The following is a 19,473-nucleotide window of genomic DNA, read 5'->3' as shown; positions in this document are numbered from 1 at the left end:
TTCTGCTTACCATAAAATCTTTTTCTTTAGGCCCATTAAGGGATATGGAAAAATTCAAGAATTCTTTAACGGTAAGGTTTACACTGCCACCTACAGGAGGCTGTGACACTGGCAAACAAAAAACATGAAGCCATTTCCCATGTGACCCAGCCTCCATCATACTTCAGTTTTATGAGCAAGCAGTACAAGGATAACAGTATAAGAACGCAACTGCTAATACATAGGTCTAGAAACCGTGAGGTCCCGGCCCTCCTGTTGTCAATTGATCCTGAAAAAGCTTTTGATAGGGTGGACAGGGAATTCATAGTTGAAACAATAAAGAACTTAGGAGTTGGACCTAAGGTGATTCACTGGATAGGAGCCCTATATAGTAATCCCTCCACTTCAGTAAAGGTAAATGGTAATCTGTCAACTAGGTTTGAGATGTGCAAAGGGGTGAGGCAGGGGTGTCCCTTTTCGCCCCTGCTGTTCGTCCTGTCACTTGAACCTTTGTTGACTTCAATTAGGGATAACATAGATATAATGGGGGTGAAGATCGGGCAAGACGAACATAAAATCGCAGTATATGCAGATGACATCCTATTTTATATAAATAATCCTATAATTAGTCTACCAAATATTATCAAAGAAATGAAAAGATATAGGGGAACTGTCAATTTTTAAGATAAACCCAATAAAATCAGACATTTTTAATATTAGATTGAATAAAAAAGAAAAACAGGCGTTACAGAAATAATTTCCATTCACGTGGGAAAATTTTTAATTAAAATACTTAGGGATAAATATAACATCCTTACCTGAAAATCTCTACCTGGCCAACTATATTTCATTGTTAGTGGAGATTAAGCTTATTGATAGGAAAATTCTGATCGCCCAGTATCTTGGTTGGGCAGAATTAATATGTTTAAAATTAAAATAATAATCTTACCAAAAATTCTATAAAGATTCCAAATGCTTCCTATTGCTATCTCCTTCCTGCATATTTCAGAATAATAAAAGCAATTCTTTTAAAATTTATATGGCAGGGAAAAAAACCAAGGGTGCAGTGGGCGACTCTTAGCAGAGATAAGTTTTCTGGGGATTAGGGGTTCCTATTATCACGAATGACTGAACGGACAAAAAAAAAAAAGGGTAAAGTTGGAAGTTATGTTAGGCCAAGCACAATTGAATAGGAACATTTGGATCCCACCAAAATTTAGGGATATATTCGAGGAAACACACGACTTAACGAGAGTTCTATACAAAACCTGGGATGCTTTGTATAAGTAGGCTGGATGGGAAGACAACTCCCTGTTACTACCATTAGTGGGCACAAATTTCTTTTCATCTGGGTTAGATAAATCATTTAGTGGTGGGTTAAGGCGATTTACAATTAAAAGATATAATACACAAAGGGAAGATTAGGTCACTTCATGAATTAAATACACTGAATTTGAGCCACACCAGAGAGGCAGCGGGAGATTAGGGAAGTTAACAAGTGGCTGAGGAGCTGGTGTAGTAAGGAGGGTTTCGGTTTCCTGGAGAACTGGGCCGACTTCTCAGTCGGCTACCGGCTCTTCAGTAGGGACGGATTGCACCTAAATGGGGAGGGTGCAACCGTACTGGGTGAGAAGATGCCCAACAAGTTAGAGGGGCTTTTAAACTAGGTGATGGGGGGAGAGGGTACAGATGTAGAATTAGCCAGCAGGGAGCAAGGTTCAGCAGGCACAAATGGGGACATTAGCGGTAGGGTGTTCAGAGTTCCTAAATCCAAGGTGGGTATGGGGAAAACTCGCAAGAGCAGCCTCAAACAACATCAAACGAGGATATAGTATGCAACCGGACAAAATTATGAGGTTTGTATACCAATGCTAGAAGCCTGGCCAACAAGATGGGTGATCTGGAGCTGGTGATGTATGAGGAGGACTTCGATTTTGTGGGGATTACAGAGACTTGGTTTGACAGCTCTCATGATTGGCTGGCGACCATTCAGGGGTATTCCATTTATCGCAGAGATAGAGAAGGTAAAAAAGGGGGAGGGGTATGTCTGTATATTAAGAACAACCAGAGGGAGGAGGGAATGGCGGACCTCCTTTCACAGACTGGATTGGCAGCAAGGATGGGAAATGTAATTATAATGGGGGACTTTAATTATCCAGATATAGACTGGGCAGAAGAAACCGCGCATTCATCCAAGGCTCGGCAGTTTCTAAATATTTTGCAGGATAATTTCATGGGTTAGATAGTAAACGCACCGTCAAGAAACAATGCGGTACTAGACCTACTGATTACCAACTATACAGACCTGAAGATATAGAAATACGGGGCAACTTCGGAAACAGTGACCATAGGTCAATTCGTTTCAGTATTAATCATAGTAATAGGAAACACAAGGGTAATATACAAGGACACTGAATCTCAAAAGAGCCAATTTCCCAAAACTGCGCTCTTTGCTAGAAAATATCAAATGGGATAGAACCCTGGGAACAAAGAACACGGAGGAAAAAATGGGAGTGCTTCAAGAGCATACTAAACAAAGGGATTGGCCAGTGCATTCTAAAAGGGAAAAAAAAATTTAAAAGAGCAAAACTAAACCCTGGGTGGCTAAACTCCAACATAAAAATGCATAATGATACTAAAGAAAAGGCCTTCAAAAGAATACAAGGCTGAGGGGTCATTGGCAGCATTCCAACATTACAAAGAGTGCAATAAGAAATTTAAAGGCGAAATCAAGGCGGCTAAAATAGAACATGAGAGACATATACCGGAAGAGAGTAAGAAAAACCCCAAGAAATCCTTTAAGTGTATAAATAGTAAGAAAGCGATGCCAGAACACATTGGCCCCATAAAAGACGACAAAGGGAAACTGGCCATAGAGGACAGAGAGAAGGTAAAAGTGTTAAATAATTTCTTCTCTTCAGTCTTCACAAAAGAATTGGGGGGCTACACTAACCCAGCTTGTAATGCTAAACTAAATAATACACCTCAGGAAGTACCGCCATGGCTAACAGAAGATAGACTTAGAACCAAAACTAGAGAAACTTAACATAAATAAATCACCGGGACTGGATGGCTTGCACCCGAGGGTTCTTAAAGAGCTCAGCCAGATGATAGCCAGACCATTATTCTTGATCTTTAAGGATAGTCTGCAGATGGGTATGGTGCCAGCTGATTGGAAAAAAGCCAACGTGGGACCAATATTTAAAAAAGGGTAGAGATATATCCCGGGTAAATATAGACCTGTCAGCCTAACATCTGTAGTCTGCAAGATTTTGGAGGGGATGTTAAGAGACTATATACAAGACTTTAGTAATGAAAACGGTATTAGTGGTAATCAGCATGGATTCATGAAAAATCATTCTTCCCAAACCAATCTATTAACCTTCTACGATGAAGTGAGTTGCCATCTAGACAAAGGAAGGCCTGTGGATGTGGTATATCTGGACTTTGCAAAGGCATTTGACACAGTCCCCCACAAACGCTTACTGTACAAACTAAGGTACATAGGTATGGACCATAGGGTGAGTACCTGGATAGAGAACTGGCTCTAGGGGTGAGTCCAGGGGGTGGTGATAAATGGGGAGTACTCGGATTGGGCGGGAGTGGAAAGTGGGGTCCCCCAAGGATTTGTCCTGGGACCAATCTGGTTTAACTTATTCATAAACAATCTAGAGGAGGGGATATCCAGCACAATCTTAGTATTTGCGGACGATACTAAATTAAGCATGCCAATATCTTCTATGCAGGATGTGGAAACCATACAAGCAGACCTGAACAAAATAATGGGGTGGGCAACCACATGGCAGATGAATTTTAATGTTGAAAAATGTAAAGTAATGCACTTGGGCGTCAGAAACACGAAAGCAAGCGATTCACTAGGGGGGGGGACCTCTGGGTGAATCTAAGATGGAAAAGGGGCGGGGTACTAGTGGACAACAGGCTTGGCAGTGGCATGCAATGCCAAGCTGCTGCAAGCAAAGCCAACAAAATACTGGCATGTATAAAAAAGGGGATTCACTCCAGAAATAAAGATTATTCTCCCACTCTACAAGACTCTGGTCCGGCCACATCTGAAATATTCCGTCCAGTTCTGGGCACCGGTCCTCAGAAAGGATATGCTGGTACTGGAGAGAGTCTAGAGAAGGGCAACAAAAATAATTAGGGGAACGGTGGACATCAGCTATGAGGAAAGACTAAAAGCATTGAACTTACAGTAAACCCCCCTCCATTGCGGGGGTTACGTTCCGGACCCAGCCGCGAAAAGTGAAAATCCGCGAAATAGAAAAACCCTATTGAAATGCATTATAGGCATGTTTTTTTTACTGTCACTGTACGTGTAAAAGCATTTTAAGGTCTTTAACCACTTCCATACAGAGCAGTTAGACCCCCTTCCTTCCCAGACCAATTTTCAGCTTTCAGCACTCTCACACTTTGAATGACAATTGCTCATGCTACACTGTAACCAAACAAAATTTTTATCATTTTTTTCACACAAATAGAGCTTTCTTTTGGTGGTATTTGATCACAACTGGGTTTTTTTTTTCTTCATGATATAAGCAAAAAAAGAGCAACAATTTTGAAAAAAAAATACTTTTTTTTAGTTTCTATTATACAATTTTGCAAAAAATTAATTTTTCGTCATACATTTGGGCCAAAATTTATACTGCTACATATCTCTGGTAAAATTAACCCAAAAAAGTGTTTTTATTTTTTAGTCTGTGTGAAAGTTATTGAGTCTAGATGCTATGGTACCAATTGCTGAAAATTGATCACACCAGATGTACTGATGGCCTATCTCCTTTCTTGAGGCCCTGAAATGTCAGGACAGTACAAATACCCCCCAAATGACCCCTTTTTGTAAAGTAGACAGTCCAAGTTATTTAGTAAGAGGCATGGTGAGTTTTTTGAAGTTATAATTTTTTCCCACAATTCTTGGGAAAATTAAGAAAAACATTTTTTTTTCTTTTTTTTCCCACAAAGTTGTCAATTTATAAGCCATTTCTAACACATAGCATGTACACAGCAAAAATGACACCCCAAAATACATTCTGCTACTCCTTCTGAGTATGGTGATACCACATGTGTGAGACTTTTACACAGCCTGGCCACAAAAAGAGACTCCACGTCCAAGTAGCACCTTCAGGCGTTCTAGGAGCATAAATAAACATAAAACTTTCTTACTACCTATCACACTTTTGAAGGCCCTAGAGCACCAATACAATGGAAAAGTCCACAAAATGACCCCATTTTGGAAAGCAAACACTCCAACGTATATTCTATGAGGCATTATGGGTCGTTTGAACATATTTTTTTCCACAGGTTTTTGGAAAATGTGGGAAAAAAATGAAAACTTTTTTTTTTTTTTTACACAAAGTTGTCAATTTATAGGATATTCCTAACACATAGCATGTACACAGCAAAAATGACACCCCAAAATACATTCTGCCACTCCTCCTGAGTATGGCAATACCACGTGTGAGACTTTTTCACAGCCTAGCCATATAGAGGGGCCTAACATCCAAGGAGCATCATCATGCATCCTAGCCACTTGCCTAGGCCTATTTTTGACATTTGGTGTTTACAAGCTAAAATCAGTTGTTTTGCTAGAAAACTGCTTAGAACCCCCAAACATTATATATTTTTTTTTAGCAGAGACCCTAGAGAATAAAATGGAGATTATTGCAATATTTTTTATCACACCGTATTTGCGCAGCGGTCTTCCAAACGCAATTTTCTTGGAAAAAATTCACTTTTTTTAATTAAAAAATAAGAAACCAGTAAAGTTAGCCCAATTTTTTTCCATAATGTGAAAGATAATGTTACCCTGAGTAAATAGATACCCAACATGTCATGTTTCAAAATTGCGCACGCTCACGGAATGGCAACAAACTTTGGTACTTAAAAATCCCCAAAGGCGATAATTTAAAAATTTCTACAGGTTGCCATCTTTGAGTTACAGAGGAGGTCTAGGGCTAAAATTATTCCTCTTGCTCTAACGATCGCGGCGTTTACATATGTGGGCGGGGTTTCTGTATGCGTTCGCATCTGCGCGCGAGCTCAGGGGGACAGGGCGCTTTAATTTTTTTTTTTACTATTTATTCTATTTATTATTTTTTATTTTTACACCGTTTAAAAAACAAAAAAAATTGATCATTTTTATTTCTATTAAAAGGAATGTAAACATTCCTTGTAATAGAAATAGGCACGACAGGACCTCTTTTTTGTGAGATCTGGGGTCAAAAAGTCCTCAGATCTCACAAGTACACTAAAAGATAGAAAAAAAAAAAAAAATTATTATATAAAATGAAAAAAATAAAAAAGGACCTTTAAACCGGTTGCTAGGCAACAAAATTTTCCGTAGCTCCGGTCCTCCAAGACCATAGAGTCAAGTGAGGGCAAGCTTGCTGTGAGGATCCGGGACCGGATCGGTTTCCCTGCTGCCGGCGGGTCCGGTAAGCAGGGAAAGGGACCGGAACGCGGCGGGAGGGGGGGGGCGAATCCGCTGCTGGGACCACCCTTATCGGAAAGCCAACCGTCCACCGTTTAAAAAAATCAGTGTACGCCTGAGAACCACTGCTGAGACTGATGCTCGCCCCAATAATGGAGTGGCGTCTAGCGCAGCGTCGCAGATAAACTGTAACCCTTGTATCATCTGTTCTAACAGATCTGATACTGCCTGAGGGATATCACTCCCTTCTAAATCCCGGCGTAACCACTTGGTCCATTCTGTTACAGTTTGAGAAACCAGACCAATAGCAATTACTGGTCTGAAAGCTGACCCAATCAGGGAAAATGGCGCGAGACACGGCTTCAACCTTACGATCCACTGGATCCTTAAAGGACGGAGCATCCTCCAATGGGATAACCGTAGATTTATTCAATCTGGAGATTGGAGAATCTACCATAGATGGTACTGTCCACTTCTTGAGGAGGGATTCCTCGAACGGATAACGCCTATTAATGCGTTTGGAAATAGTAGGGGCTCGTTTTGGATGACCCCATTCTTCCTTAATTACATTACCGAAACACTTGGGTAAGGGAAATACTTTCGCCATTTTGGCGCGTTTATTAGTACCAAATGGAATCTCAGTATCAGTTACTTCTGATGGTGTAACCTGTAGTCCTAAGGTTTCCCGAACGGCTACAATTAATGCGTTTACCAACGCTTCCTCTCGGGCTATGGTAGATGCTGAGACATCCTCCTCACTGTCTGAAGAGACAGTACATGAGACACAAACCCCAGATGAGGTACCTGCAACTGCAGGGATAGGCTCAGACTCTGAATCTGAAGTTTTTAGATGAATTGGGGGTAGGCGGGGGTCGCTTCCTTGCGCCCTGTCCCTGACAAGCCACTTCCACCCGGGAAAAGAAAGTTTCCAAAACTGCTGACAATGACTCAATAGTCAGTGGGGAACTGGAGGGTCCTGCAGCCACCTAGAGGGGATCAGGTGGAGATACATGTGTGGCAGGGTCCATGTTAACCCAGGACACTTTGCCAGTGAAAAAAATTAAAAAAATAAAAAATACCTTTTTTCTTTTTTTTTTATCTGTAATCCACCAGCGCAATAGCGCCCCTCAGCGTACCTGCTTTGGACCCCCACAGAGAGAGAGAGACCCCAAGGGCTCACCACCTGATGTTTCCTTATCAAACTGCTGTCAGCGTTGTCCTATGCAGACTGGGAAGTCCTGTACTAGGTTTCCCTGTACTAGGAAGTGGCTCCGCCCCCTGTGCACGCCTTCCGGCGTTCCCAGCTGCTCCTCGAGGTCGGCTGGGCACATCAAATATGGCCGCCCCCATGTAGAAGACAATAGACTTTGAAAAAATGGCGGCCTGCGTGACCTGGGGCGGCCTGTGTAGGCAATGCAGACATGCGGTCTACAACAAAATGGCGGCGGACTGCCGATCTAGCGTGTCTCCTCCAGTGCAGTGGCCTGTGACCGGCTCTGGAACGGCTGATGGCGGCCTGTCGGCCTGCGGGAGCATGGCGATATCTACAGTCTAAGGTAGGCTATACCTCCTTTGCTCTGGATGCTTATATGTTTACTATGGTAAATCGAACCAGGCTTCCTTGGATCAATCTGCTAGAGAAACCAAGGCTGCTGAAGTGTCAGCTTCCAAACCCAGGTTGTTAGAGTGTTAGCTCCCAAACCAAGATTGCTTTTAAAGTGTTAGCTCCCAAACCAAGCCCGCTGAAGTGTCAGCTCCTAAACCAAGGTTTGCTTAGAGTGTTTAGTTCCCAAACCAAGCCTCTGGAGTATCAGCTCCCAAACCAGATCACACTATCCAGGGGATAGGTGAATTTGTCATAGGCTAAAGGGGGAACCTTAATGTCAGAAAGGATCCAACCATACACAGAGGGGCCCGTATCCCGAAAACCCCACAGGGGGGGAAGGGGGAATATTTACTCACCATACCGGAACTGACGGGCACCCTCTCTTCACAGTACCCTCTCCACCGAGATGGGGGGCTGTCGACCAATACGGACGCCGTGACTCTGCTGGTTCCTGGCGTTCAAGCGAGACGATCAACTCGCAGGGTCAGTCCCCGTCCAATGGGACTATGTCGCGGCCGACCCAGCGTGGAGCTATGGTCTGCACGCGCTCGTAGGCTGAGCCGGGTGACCACTGGATCTCAACATCCAGCCCGTCGCCCGGTCCCGCATACTTACTTGAATGTGTCGCGGCCGACCCAGCGCGGAGCTATGGCCTGCGCGCGCTCGTAGGCCGGCAGGGGTGACCACTGGATCTCAACATCCAGCCCGTCGCCCAGATCCGGCGTGATTTGCTTGAAGATCTCACAGGAAAACTGGAGAAAACAACTACCTAAAAAAAAGAAAAAAGTTTTTCTAAAAAAATCTTGCCAGGACCAAAAGATCCCAGCAAGGAGCTTAGGTCCTTACTCCTGACTAGACAGAAAAAAACTGACATCCTGTAGCAGAGAGAGAGGGGATATACCCTCTGGGACTGCCCCTAAGGTGGAGCCAGAACGTTTTCCTTCTGCCTAGTCCTACTCCTGTAGAGGGCAGCATAACCCAATTGATATGAATCAAAGAGGACTACGTCTGTCAATGAGCAACAGAGAAAACAGTTTAACTTTAAAATACGTAAGGGGTTCTTTACTGTCAGAGCAGTAAGGATGTGGAATTGTCTTCCACAAGCAGTGGATCGATAGCATCGATAGTTTCAAAAAACTATTAGATGGGCACCTTAAAGACCACAACATAAAGGGCTATACAACGTACGGTTAACAGCGAAAACACACACACATCATAGGTTGAACTGGATGGACTGAAGTCTTTTTTCAACCTCACAAACTATTTAATTATGTAACTATGAAGCGGACACAAAATAGGTGGAATCACATGCAACTGACACACATTGTCGGATCTTTGCTTCATCCCATCGGATTGGAAATGGATTTGAACTTTATGGAAAAACTCAGTAATCAATTAACAAAGGTAAAACATGGTTTGTCCCAAGTTTATAGGATGTTAATCGATCTGGAGGTAAAGAGGAAACCTCCTTTTATTGAAAAATGGAAAAGAGAAATAGGAATTAGATTAGAAGAACACGAGGTGAAAATTGTATTGCGAGCCGCACATTGCACCGCTAGAGATGTGAATACCTTCAAGATGAATTATAAATGCCTCTCCAGATGGTATATTATACTGATCAGGGCGCATCGTTGTCAACCGGAGAAATCTAGCTGGTGCTGGATGGGGTGCCAGGTGCTAGGATCAATGTTCCATATTTGGTGGGAATGCCCCAAGATTCGTGTTTATTGGTTAAAGATACATTTTATTAACCAATTACAGGCGAGGAAGTTGAGGATATATTTATTTTATAAAATAGATTTCCAAAAAATCTTATAGAAATTCAATAGTGCCAAATCTACTTAACGCTGCGAAGGGGACGATTCCAAAAAGATGGCTAGAATCCGAAGCCCCTAGTTAGGGAATGGTGGTGTAGGAGAGTCGACTACATATACGATATGGAATATATGTTTAGCAGAGATGAAGAACGTGTGGGTAATTTCTCAAATAGGTGGAAAAAGTGGAAAGACTTTAAAACAACTAGTGCCTACATACAAATTTGGGAAAATTAGAAAAATTATTAGAAGGAGGACATATTGGAAGTTAGTGATATTAAAAAGGGAACTGAGGGGTTAAGGGGGGGAGATTCATGGAGGAAAAATTGTGCTATTTGCTACTCTGTCTTTTTCAAGCAATTTGTGAAATTGTTTGAAATTAAATTAACGAAAAAAAAAAAAGATAACGACGATAGCTTGGGGCTGAATCACCGGGGCCTGAGTGACCAGGGCCAAGGTTAGGACATAAGACATCCAAGAGAGGAGTAGTATGACAGAGTCTGTAGGTAGTAGAGAACACAATAGGAGGGGATTTAGATATTAAATTATTTATTTTTATTTTTTTGGGTGGGGAGGGTTTGCTTATATAGAGTTATTTGTAAAAGTTATACATGCTTGTTGAGGCGCAACGACTTGATCTATGTTTTTTATATGCTGACAAAAAGTTCAATAAAATGTTAAAATACAAAAAATATTGTTTATATATTCATTACTGTTCTTTATTTGCTTATAATCATGTAAGTATTGCAAGGTTAAGAAACTAGGTTCTGAGGTAGAATATGTGCTTAGGTAAAGTGTTCTGTTCTGGGACCCCCTGGCTCCACTTGGGTCCAGAGGATAAGGAACTGAAGGTGTTTTGCCTCGGGTCACTTCTGGGTCCATTCTTAGTGAAAGAGCCCCTTTTCTGATTTTTTGAATTCTGCGGCAATATTAGGTTTGAGAAAGATGTTCAGTCGAATATATATTAAATCTATATAGATCTCTAATAATGAAAACTGCTGTTAGGAAACACTTTATTTCTGCATGCTTAATGAACCTATTGACACTTGAATTCTTAAAATGGAAGAATTTTATTTTTAACAGCACCATAGATTAAGAAAGATATCTAGTAGTTTAGGCGACTCTGTGGTTAATCATGTTGACTAGAGAGTATCTGCCCCCTATTGAATGCCTTGTTGTTCTAAGCCAGGAGGTCCTGAGATGATGAGTGGCTCGGCCAAGCCACCATCCTACTCTTCACTGCTAAAGGTCGAAAAGGACTCCTGTTGGAAAATTCCTAGGAATGCCTAGAGGAAAAGCCATGATGCCAACCCAAGGCTTAAAAGCTACCATGAACACCACCAGAGAAAGATCTGAGGTGCCAGCCTGAAGACGCAAATGACCTAATCCGAAGGATGACTTCATGGTTTCTTTGTAATATCAGTTCCAGTCAGTCTGTGGATGTCAAGTTTTATTCTTACTGAGAGGCAAGCTCTTATGGCTCTTATGACTACACGGACAGGTACAGAATCCTCGGAGGTGTTTAGAAGTTTAGAAAATTACCTTGAGGAATGAAATGATGTGGACTTTGTATATTCTGGAAATTTATGGACATTTGCAAGCAATACAAGTGACTCTTTTTTTGTTCTTTTCTATTTTGCTGAAGGCTATTTTTATTAACCTAAAGCACGGTCATGTTCCCTTTATTTGTTTCATGGACATTGGCTATACAGTTGAGATAGCAGTTTGGAAGACCTTCATTTATGTATTATTGTCTTGTCATATGTTAATTTTGATGTATTACAACAAAAATTGGATATGATGGCGCTCCCAGACACAATATCAAAGTCAATGTATGCTGCTCAGTCTCTTGAATCAAATAGACACATTTATTAAAAAAGGGCTAAAAGATACTACTGAAATAAGATAATGCCAGCAAATGTCCAACAGTTCAACAGTCAGGTGATACCTTAAGTCGAGAGGACCCAGGAGCAAGATGGCAACGTCTATCCAAATGGGGAGCCTTGCTGGTGAAGACACTTGAGGGCCGTGAGAGGAGCAAGAGATGAAGAAGGGGGAGCAGGAACCCCAACCCCTGCAATCCGCTCCAGCCGCGAGGGACGATCGGTCTGTGCAGCAGCGTCCGCTCTTGCTCTTCGAACAGCTGCAGTGGCGCCAAGTGATGACGTCACCGGGCGCCCACGGCTGACTCACAGGGACGCGCTCGCTGGAGCCTGCCCGCCTAGTCACTCGGGAGTGCTTGAACAGAGGCTGCCAGACTGGTCCGGGGACAGCACACAGTCATGTGAGCTGTCTACTGGCAAAACGGACATAGATGGCCACAAATCAAAGGGGAAAACATGTTTCGGGCCAAGCCCTTCTTCAGATCTGGGGCTAGGACACAGGGAAGGCAACACAATGTCTTCATTCAAATGAAAATCAGAGACAACTTTTGGAAGGAATGATAAACAGGGGTGAAGAGAACCACCTTATCCCTGAAAAATAGGATCACTCATCCAAGTAGAGCATAGTGTTATAAGGTCAACATCCCTAAAAATGGAAAACAAAAATAACCCCCCAGATGGAATGGGACTTTGAGGCCAAAATAACACTGAAGTGTGATTAAAACATGTATTTATTGATTAATTATACATAAAATCAACTGTGAAAACACAGGTCGTAGCATGACATAATGTAGTAAAGCACATTAAACAATACAGACAAGAAAAATAGACGATTGATCTACATTGCCTGCCGATCCCTTCTGGATCCCTTGTGACCATCTATTTTTTGAAAGATACTGTATACAGTTCACTGATTTACATCTGAATTTTGGCTAGCTTTGCCCTTTGGAATCCTCATGTGGTAGGTACGTTATCGTGCTTCGGGTTTCCATTTGGGTCACATATGTAAGATTTTGACAGCAGTATTGCTGCATTTATCATTTATATTATATCAAACTTCTAAACATAAATTTTCTTTTTTTCTTTTTTTGTACATGGACCCCTTAGGGACTTGTTTGTGGAGATATTTGTGTACCACTTCCCTCTTATCTTCAATTTCAAGGCTCATCTTGTTTTTCTTCAGTCTACCTGTTTACTTACCTTTTCCACACGACTTGGTCATTTTTTCTGGGTACGTTATTTTCATATATACTATGTTGCTGTTTTATATGTGCATACATTTGCATTATGTTAATAATTTGAAGATTTTGTTTGTTGGGCAGTATTATGTACTAATTTTCAGATTTTACATATTTTGCCTGCATATTATTATGGTGTATTCTCTATTGCAAAAATACTCACATCTCAGCACTTGGGACTCCGTTACTCACACCCCTGATGAAGGGTTTTCCGCAACGCGTAGGGTGATGGGTGTTCTCTTTTTCAGTCCTGTGCTTCCATTTTTCTTGTCCGTATTGTTTAATGTGTTTTACTACATTATGTCATGCTACGACCTGTGTTTTCACAGTTGATTTTATGTCTAATTAATCAATAAATATATGTTTTAATCACACTTCAGTGTTATTTTGGCCTCAAAGTCCCATTCCCTCTGGAGGGTTCTTTTTGTTTTCCACCTTATCCCTGTGACTCACCAGGTAAGGTGAACGACAGGATAACGCCGCCATTTCCGACACCCTGTGCACAGAGGTGATAGCCACCAGAAAGGCCACCTTCTGGGACAGCGAAAGCAGGGGAATCTACCGAATATTTTCAAAGGAAGGCTTCTGTAGAGCCAAAAGCACCAAATCAAGATGCCAAGGCAGCAACGAACGCCGCAAATGCCGGACACTCTGAAGAAAGGTATGCACCAGGGAGTGTGGCCAAAGATAAACCCCTATCCTTCAGCACCTGGCATTCAACAGCCAAGCTGTCAAAGCCAGCGACTGTAAAGCAGGATGGAAGATCGGTCCTTGGGACAGCAGACCCTCCCTAAGAGGAAGCTGCCAAGGAACGTCAGCGACCAGCCGCACCAGATCGGCGTACCAAGCCTGACAAGGCCATTCTGAAGACTAAGATGATCGAAATCCTTTCTTTCTCCCTTGATTCTGCATAGAAGTCTAGGCAGAAGCTTGAGAGGAGGAAAGGCGTAAATCAGACGATATTGAACCCACAGGGCCACCAACATGTCTGTGGCTTTCGCCAGAGGATCCCTTGACCGAGCCACAATCTTTTGTTGAGCCGAGATGCCAACAGATCCACTTTAGGGGTGCCCCACCAGAGATACAGCTGATGAAACACCTCCAGATGAAGGGACCACTCCCCGTGATCCAACGCCTGCCGACTGAGGTAATCCGCTTGCCAATTTTCCACACCGGGAACGTGTTTGGTGGAGAGGGCTGGAACTAACTGTTCTGCCCATCTTAGAATGCCGGCTACCTCAAGAGCCGCCAGGAAACTTCCTGTGCCCCCTTGGTGATTGACATAAGCCACGTCTGTGGCATTGTACGATTGAATGTGCACTGGACAACACTGAAGAGGCTGGCATCCATGGTGACCACTGTCCAAAACAAGGTGAGGAAGGATTTTCCCAGCCAAAGCGCCGGAGAGTGAAGCCACCATATCAGGGACTCATTCGTGCCCCGACTCAGCCAGATCGGATTGTCCAGAGACTGCGGAGTCTTGTCCCATTTGGTCAGAATTTCCCTCGTAGGGACCTCATATGGAACTGTGCAAATGGAGCTGCCTTGAAGCTAGACACCATCAGGCCCAGGACCCGCATGCAAGTCCAGAGGGATGACCATTTGTTTGACAGCAGGAGGCGAATTACAGCCTGCAGTTTCTGGAGTATGTCCAGAGGAAGGAGAAGTCTGGCTAAGGCGGAGTCCAGAGTCAGACCCAGATAGTCCAGCTTTGAGGACAGAACCAAAGCAGACTTCTAAAAATTCAGAATCCAGCCAAACTCCTGCAGAGTTCGTAATGTGATCTCCAGGTTCTCCATCAGAGCAGAGGGAGACTCCGCTCGCAGAAAAAGATCGTCCACATAGCCCAGTGCCGTGATTCCTCATTGGCGTAGCAAAGCTAGCACCAGGGCTAACACTTTTGTGAAGACCCGAGGAGCAGATGCGAGACCAAAAGGTAATACCATAAACTGATAATGCTACTCTTCCACAGCAAAGTGGAGAAAACACTGGTGACTGGCACATCTTGGCATGTAAAGGTAGGCATCCTTGATATCGATAGAGGCGAGGAAATCCCCCTGATGCAGGGATGTCACCACCATTCGAATGGACGCCATTCTCAACTTCTGTACCCGCACAAAGCAGTTTAGCGTCTTGAGGTCCAGGATTGGACTCACTTTGCCTTCTTCCTGGGAACTGTGAACTGGTTTAAGTAAAAACCCTGAAAACGTTCCAAGGTCGGAACCGGGACAATCACCCCTTGAAGGAACAGGTCTTGTACTGCCCCAAACAGGCCCTGTAAGTGGTCTGGGGACAGGCGCAAGTTGGAAGGAAAAAAACCTTGCCAGGGGACAAGACCGAAACTCGATCTTGTAGCCGGACGAATTACTTTGTGGACCCACTTGTCTTGGAAGTCCACCAGTTCAGAAACCAGAAAAGACACCCTCCCACCCCCGATACAGGTGAGGGCGCACCTACATGCAGAAGGAGCCTTGTCCATGGGTCTGGAGAAGCCTGATCTTGGCTTGCCAGACCAGGTTCTTTTGGATCCTCCAGTAGAGACCCAGAAAGGCTTTGAGCCCTTGTCAGTCGATATTGAGCGACAAAAAAACATTTTATGAGCGGAGAAGGAATACCCAGGTCTACAACGAGGTTCCTTGCCCTTAGTAGCCTTTGAAAGAAAAGTACTCTTCCCCCCTGTGAGACCTTTAATGATGTCATCCAGGGTAGCTCCAAACAGGCAATCTCCTTGAAAAGAAAGATCAGTCAAGGCCTTTTTAGAAGTCTGATCCCCAGACCAGCACAAAACACGCTGAAGGACCACTGCCAAAACAGAGAGACGAGCCATCAGGGGAGCTGCATCCCAAGAGGCATCACAGATAAACTGCAGCCCCTGGACCAGCTGATCTGCCAGCTCGGCAAAGGCAGGGGGGAGCTGTTCACCCTCCAGGTCACGGTGTAGGAGCTTAGCCCACTCGGTCAGAGTCTGCTGCATTAGGGCAATGGTAAATACTGGTCTCATTGCCAAACCAGCCAGAGTGTACATAGTGCGGGCCACAGCCTCCGCCTTACAGTCAGCCGGATCCCTAAAAGCCGGGGACTCTTCAACTGGAAACATGGTCACCTTGTTTATTCTGGAAACCGGACGGTCCACCACCGGTGGCACAGTCCACTTCTTAAGAAGGGACTCCTCATAGGGGTAACACCTAGTAAAGCACTTCGGAACCCCATGGGGACACTTTGGTTGTCCCCACTCCTTAGCGACAATTCTGTCAACATAGGCCAAGAAAAGAAACCCCTTTGCTGCTTTGGATGGCTCGTGAGTGCCAAAGGGCACCTGCACCTCCATTGCAGCTTCAGCTGCGTCCTCCATCTTCAGGGTCTCACGCACAGATACAATCAGTGCATCAAACAGTGCCTCTTTGCGCGCGGTCGCAGACATGGTGGAATCAGCCTCGCTACAGAGAATTCCAGGCACGTGGTTGCAGAACCAGCAGGGTGACCCACATCCGCGGAGGCCGAATCAGATTCAGGATCTGATGAGACAGATGAGGCAGAGGAAGGCAGGGGCACTTTTTGCTAGACCGTCGCCCGTAAGCCACCTCCACTCGGACACAAGGGACTCCAGGACCGCCGTCAGTGCATGGGATGGATGGTTGGGACCCAGGGGGGCTCCACAGCCTCGGAGAGGGTATCAGGTGAGGAAATGTGCTCCAAACACTCAATGAGTCACCAGAGGGACCCCACAAAAAGTGTAACACACTGCTAAGGGACAACCCCCACCTCGCTGACAGCACCACCTGGCAGCCAGACACAAAGCACCAAGCGATTCTGAGCAGAGAGGGAGAGGACCCCACCAGACTCACCACCCACAGAAACAGACACCTGCAACAACCAGGAGAATCTGCACTACACGTGCGGTGATCAGGAAGTAAATTGATCCAGGAGTCAGCACCAGGGGCTCCCACCACCGAAATCGCCGCCCACAGGGCTCCACTGTCATGGCCGGCGCTATTTCCAATGGCAAACCACAACAAAATAGCCGCCAGACTACACAAACATGGCCGCCGTGCATTGAAACACACAGGCTACAACAAAATGGCAGCTCCGCAAGGCTTACAGGGACCCAGGAGGTAGACCAGGCCTCAAGGACAGATCCAGGCAGGACAGGAGCCTTCACCGGGTACAACCTCGCTCCCTACAATCGATCGTCCGGTCGCCCCAGCGGGCAGGGGAGAATGAGGAATTTGCCAGGGGGGGGGGGGGTGCCTGTGGGAAGGAGGGGACCCTGGGGGTCTGACTGTCCCAAGGAGGGGCCCACGTCCACCCCAAAACCCTCCAGGGGGGGGGCAGCTACTCATCAAACCAGGAACCTGGCGGGCACTGCTTCAGAGAGAACCCCTCTCCATCGAAATGGGGGGCTGTTGGCCAGGAGGAATGCTGCAACTTTACCTTGCAGGCCAGCCCCCATCCAGTGGGGCTATGTCACGGCCGACCTGGCATGGAGCTGAGGTCAGCGCATGCTCGCTGGCCAGACTGGGTAGACCACTGGATCTAGATTATCCAGCCCGTCGCCCAGTCCGGCAGTTGATTGTAGATCTCAAAGGGAAAAATCCAGGAGAAAAAAATTTCTATCTAAACTATTTTGCAAGGACCAAAGATCCCAGCAGGGAAGTAGGTCCTTACTAGGCAGAAAAAAAACTGGGTTGCTATAGCAGAGAGAAGGAGTATGCCCCCTGGGCCTGCCCATGGGTGAAGCCAGAATTATTTTCTGCCTAGTGTCCTAATCCTGTAGGGGGCAGTATAACCCAATGGTTATGACTATCAGGAGCGGTGTCTGTCAATGAACGAAAGAGAAAGAAATATTACCACTCTCATGTCTTTGTATACTTAACATGATGTGACGCACTGAAATAAATTAGTTTCTGCTTTTTTGATCCAGTGTGTGTGTGTCTGAATTGCAGCACTCCCAGGGCCCTGCGTCAAGCTAAAATCGTGGAATCGAGGCCGATCGATAAGAATTAACTCACTCAAACATACTAACCAAACCCAATTTAACTAGCCAAGCAACAAAACTGGTCAACAAGAAAGATTGCTTGGCCAAGACCCAGAGAAAGAAAAATGGAGCCCTAAGGGGAATTTCAAATAGATAGATCATGTTCAGATAGAATAAAAAAAAATTTGGTTAACCTTTAACTGCAGAAAAAGGTTAAGCCTAGCATACCTAACCTTTGATATCAGGGAAAGAATGTGTGGACAGACATAGTATTTCCAGGGGAAGATCAGCCACAGGCTTAAAACAGTATTCCAGAATAACCCTAACTCCTCTTAAAACTGCTCCCTCCCCACTCCCAACAGCCATACTAACTAACCTGTGGAAGAAAGCTCTGTATACTTACCTATTTACAGGCAGTTTTTGTCTGGTCATGTGATCTGCTCCTCTGTGTCAGCTAGCAGCGGCTTCAGGGAGAGGACAGACTGCAAAAAACTGATGGACCATAGTAAGCCTATAGGTCAGGGGTCTCTAAACTGTCTAAACAAAGGGCCAGTTTATGGTTCTCCAGACTTTATGGGGGCCGGACTGTGGCCATTGGGGGCATAAATTATCCTGGCATTATTGGTATTAGGGGTGTCAGTGGGAGGAATAGTGAATAGTCAATGATGTCAGTAGCAGAAATATTGACCCCTTAACCACTTTAATACAGGGCACTTCCCTCCCTTCCTGCCCAGGCCAATTTTCCCCTTTTAGCGCTGTTGCATTTTGAATGACAATTGCGCGGTCATGCAACACTGTACCTACACCAAATTAATGTCATTTTCCCCCCACAAATAGAGCTTTCTTTTGGTGGTATTTGATCACCTCTGGGTTTTTTCCTTTTTGCTAAACAAATAAAAAAAGACCGAAAAGTTTGAAAAAAAAAAAAAAAGTTTTTTTGTTTATGTTATACAATTTTGTAAATAAATAAGTTTTTTCCTGCACTGATGAGCACTGATGAGACTGCACTGACAGGCACTGATGAGGAGGCACTGATAGGCGGCACTGATAGGCGGCACTGATATGTGGCACTGATATGCAGCATTGCTGGGCACTGATAGGCGGCACTGCTAGGCACTGATAGGTGGCATTGATGGGCACTGATAGGTGGCACTGATGGGCACTGATAGGCAGCACTGGTGGGCACTGACGGGCAGCACTGTTGGGCACTAATGGGCACTGATAGGCGGCACTAGTGGGCAATAATGGGCACTGGTGGGCGACACTAAAGGATGGCAATGATGGGCACTTGTGGGCAGCACTGATGGGGAGGGCAATGGGGGGCTCCCTGAGCCCTGATTGCCATCCCTGGTGGCCATAGTGGGCATGCCTGGGGTCCTAGTGGGCATCCCTGGGGTCATAGTGGGCATCCCTGGTGGATCTAGTGGCATCCCCCCCCCCGAGGGTCTGCACTGGTAATCAATGATCTGATTACCAGTGCCGACCCCCCCCGTCAGCGGAGCTGCCGATCGGCACTCCTTTACTCGTGCC

The 19,473-nt window shown here is 44.8% G+C and overlaps 1 protein-coding gene across 1 annotated transcript in view; it reads right to left on the bottom strand.

Moving 5' to 3' along the window:
- The window catches only part of PNKP (polynucleotide kinase 3'-phosphatase), a 213,542-nt gene that overhangs the window by 61,461 nt on the left and 132,608 nt on the right, over positions 1–19,473 (bottom strand). The gene's annotated exons all lie outside the window — the stretch shown is intronic.

The sequence above is a fragment of the Pelophylax lessonae genome, assembly GCF_965119305.1.
Source record: "Pelophylax lessonae genome assembly, chromosome: 12".
In the NCBI taxonomy this organism is placed as follows: Eukaryota; Metazoa; Chordata; class Amphibia; order Anura; family Ranidae; genus Pelophylax; species Pelophylax lessonae.
Note: the sequence above shows the minus strand (reverse complement) of the source record. Positions and strands in the feature narration are given on the sequence as shown.